We start from the raw sequence: 4,374 nt of genomic DNA, 5'->3' as shown, positions 1-4,374 counted from the left end.
GTTTTGTGTGCTGCGTGACCTTATTCTCATGATATAAAAAGGCTATTAGAGATATGAAAATGCATTCATTCACTGAACATTTAGATAGATGGATTGACCTCGATTTCCAATACCATTTCACTACTACAATGAGACCAGAGAAGAAGAACAACAATCAGGAGAGTGATTCATCATAAGACATTTAGGATTATACTGTCTGGTTTCTATTTAACATTATATTGGAATAATTATGAAAGAAATGCAGGGATTGTCTATTGAAAATGAACTTTGCTCCACATTTAAAAGTTGTTATATTTCGTCAGATGTTGGAGCTACTTTAAGAATCATGAGTCACACAAAGTAAAGATGAAAAACTAAAAGCGGAACAATGATCAAACATTCATAGAACTATTTTTGTCGACAGCAGACCAGTGTTCTCAACTAGTGCCAGGGGCTCAACCACTCTGGAATTATATGTCCATTAACTTTTTCTGGTCATGACAAAATAAGAAGGCCACATTTTCATATTGAACACAATGCAGACCAGTGACATCAGCACCACTCAATCTCTTTCTAAAATCTCTGCAATATATCGACGGTCTCCTTAATCAATAGAAAACACAATACCCATGGTGCAGCGTTGCCATTACTATGAATCACAGGGAGGACGTGCAGGACCAGAAGCAGTGCAGGGAAGAATCACAAGATGCAATTGACTGTCCATGTTACAACCATGGTTCATTGGTTTATTATATACGAGGCTGCACCACTCTGCCATCACTGAGCTGGCGTAAGATCGAAATATAATGCTCAATATATTTTCAACACCAGAGTTAAATTACTTTGCATGATGCATGGATAACAATACAGCCGCAGAGAATTGTTCACCTGTTGTGCAGCGTTATGGAGCGTTTTAGTTGTGTTCGTAGTTTGGTTTTTGGTTTAACGACCCATTTTACTGAAGTCTGAGCCCTCTCATGTCGAGCTGCAGCAAACCGGCTCTGATGAACACACTTGACGCTCCCTGCCCGGCAACAAGATAGCATCGAGCCAACACTGACTGGCCGACGACCAAAGTGGAGCTTCAAGAAGCTGAAGGAGAGACATTTCCCACAGAGATTGTTTGTGTTTGCTCAATGTGCCAATAAGCATCTGACTGCTCACCAGTTAACCGAGACATATAATCAGCTTGTCGTTTCATTATTTTGGCCCCAAAATAGCCAAATCAATTGGTGCACTATAGCATGTACATTTCAGTGTTTCCAAAAACTGCTATAGAAATAACTCTAATAGCGTAACGCCTACATTTTCACCGATAATTGGCCGAGTAGCTAAAGTTCCATTAAAGAAAGTATTTTTTTGTATGTTTTTGCGGGGTTTCGTGCAATTATCTTGCCATATAGATTATTAATATACATACTGTTTATTGTAGACTGGAAAAAAAAGTGTCTGCAAATTAAGTGGGAAAGCAATGCAGAACAACTGTAATGCAGTTAGCATTTTGCTCGTAAAAATACAAAAAACTTTCCGCTGTTCAGATTCCAGGGTGTGTTTTAATGCCTGGAGCTAAACAATAACAAACTACTGTTTATCATTCAACAACAGTTGTTTAGGTGGAAGGGGTAATCGAGCACTCAAATTGCAAAATGTAGAGATGGGTCAACTCAAAATACAATGCATGGAAAAACACAGTGCGTGCTTGATTGCGGGGCGATTCAGAATATTTCCACGCTGTTACAAAACGTGTTATTGTCTTCTGTGTATAATATCCACAACATTTACAAATAGGCACCTTTTAACTTTACATTTTATCTCCACAAATCTCTACACTGTGCCGTCAGGTCCCTATTTAACCGTAGGACATGAGTGTAGTCATCATTTTGTGAGTATATATTTACACACAGTATATGATGCAGCATGGAACCAACCTTGGTAACCGTGAGCATTTCACTCTCATTTACAAAAGCCATTGGGAAAAGTCAATACAGAGCGAGCACATGGGCCACAGCTCGCGCCCCATCTGCGAATGTTGTTAACCCGTTTTTGTTCTGTCATCGGAGGAGGCACAACTGACATTATTAAGTTAACATTTCTTTTCTTCCAGAACTGCGCGACTAATATCGTTAACGATGAAACCGCTCGAGATGCATTGGAAATCATCTCTTCTGGTTTCATTTGTGTCTTAAAACGTCTGCACTTTCACGTGGGCTCTTTGCTTTATCCCGGCATATGATTGAATTGTGTGTGTGCGTGCGCGCGTGTGTGTGTGTCTGTGTCTCAGGTGGTGTGTAGTGGAGAGAGGTGGAGTGTAACGAGAGACGAGCACGGTTATCTGGCTGAGCTGAAACAGATTTCACAGTGATGAATAAAGCATCGCTGGCATGTTCTCTCCAACACAACCACCTCCAGCTGTTTCATGACTTGTTGCTGGTTCTTTACCAGTACAGCTTGCCCTGGAGAAGTCACTGATAATGATTAACTTGACGGTGTTTTCTGCTGTACCCCATTGGAGGGGTTGCGTAACATTGGACCCATGCAGACAACAACAGGACTGATATTTGACTCTTGTCAACATTACACACACACACACACACACACACACACAGAAAGAGACGATGAATGTACCGGCTGCCTTGGAGATCATAACAAACGATCATTAATGTCAATACCTGGGAGCAGCAGGTACTGTTATTCCCAGAGACTGTTGTTTGTGACTAAAACAAGGGGCGCCACACAAGTGGACAATGCAGTCATTTGGTTAACAAGGCGAGGTGTTGATATCCAAGGTGGCATAACGTTGAGAGAGAACAAGGTACTAACATGTTTTCTTTCTATGGGATATGCGCTCAGTAAAACACTTCATCATCCAGAAAAGCATCTATTTATTTGTCTGAGGAGAATTTGTTTGCTTTCCATCACAACACACATGGAAGCCCACTTTGATGTGATATATTCCAGTTTACAGGGGCTCTGGGATTTCTATGATGAAAATGTATCACCACAGGTGATGCTCAATTTACCACAACCGACAATCTTTCAAATGCTAATCACACTGTGTCATAATCACAAAAGAGAGTGAAGTTTCCATAGGCATTACATTGTTGCTTGGTTTTCCAAAATATCGCAGCTGAATCGCAGTATTCGGAGAAGATACATTATTTACAGTAAGGGTACTTTTTGTTGGTCAGTCATCATCAGACACGGTCAACAGGCCTCTGCTGGACAAGTACATGGATGGAATTGAGAATATCTTGGTAGATATTAAACTAGTACGGTCTAATGAAGGGGAATCCTGATGGCTGTGCTCATCCTCTGACCTACACAACCATTTGGGGATTGTAATAACTTTAAAGCTATGAGATGGAGAGAAAAGAAAACTGCTCAAGTCATGCGTGATTCTCAACTAACTCGCTGATCTCCTGACATCACATCTGGCGACAGAATCACGGATCCCGCCTGGTTCTGTACGCGATGTGTCGAGCCACATCTGTACGACTTCCATTCAGTTCCCTTTCGATCCTTGAGAAGTGCAAACTCAAACGGAACAGGAAAAGATAACAATGGAGTTAGAAATAAAACGCACATTCATGGAAACCATTATTCACGAGACGGACAGTTTGCATATTGTAGGCCCGGCTGACCACCTCTCTAAACGGGCTCTTGTGAGTAGTTGCAGTCTATCATAGTGTTTATCACAGAGGGGGGAGCACACTCCGGTGGTTATTGTTCAACAGCCACGGGGAGCATCTGGTCGGGCCGGCATGCGTACTCCTCTTCTCCCCAGAGGACGATGAGACAGATGAGCAACCTGGGGCTCCTCCGTGCACACTGCCAGATGCACTCCCACAGAGACCCAACTGGACCACTTCACACATGTTCAGAGGCCTGGGATTAACTGTCTCAGCACTTGTTGTTCAAATCGTGAAGGAGGTCATATGTGGGGCTTTAAAATAAATCTAATATTTGGCATCCCCATTTAATTACTGCCATAAATGTTTTTGAAATATTTTAAACCCAAAATATTGTTCTTTATTTCAGAGGAATAGTAGTAAAACATTTGATTTCCTGAAAATGTGTATTACTAGTGCCGATCATGTGAAATACTAGTGCAGCCTCCTTTGTTTTTTTTAATGAGATTTCAGCAAACGGCCCAGGCTGCATGCGGTAAATACATCATAATTACTCTGGAGATTTTTTTTTCAGAGGAGAGAACCATGCAGGTTACTAACATGGTGCAAATAAATGCTGTGGAACCGCATGTGAAATGTTCCATTTACAACACAGCAGAGAAATGTAATCTGTCTATTGTGGAACTGCTTGGCTTGTTTGTTTTTCTTGAATAGTTTGGCATTTTAAAAATTATTTTTGGTGAGACCGAGATGAAAGGATTGATAC

This window comes from Pseudoliparis swirei, chromosome 5 (assembly GCF_029220125.1).
Source record: "Pseudoliparis swirei isolate HS2019 ecotype Mariana Trench chromosome 5, NWPU_hadal_v1, whole genome shotgun sequence".
Taxonomy (NCBI): Eukaryota; Metazoa; Chordata; class Actinopteri; order Perciformes; family Liparidae; genus Pseudoliparis; species Pseudoliparis swirei.
This window is presented reverse-complemented; position numbering follows the sequence as displayed.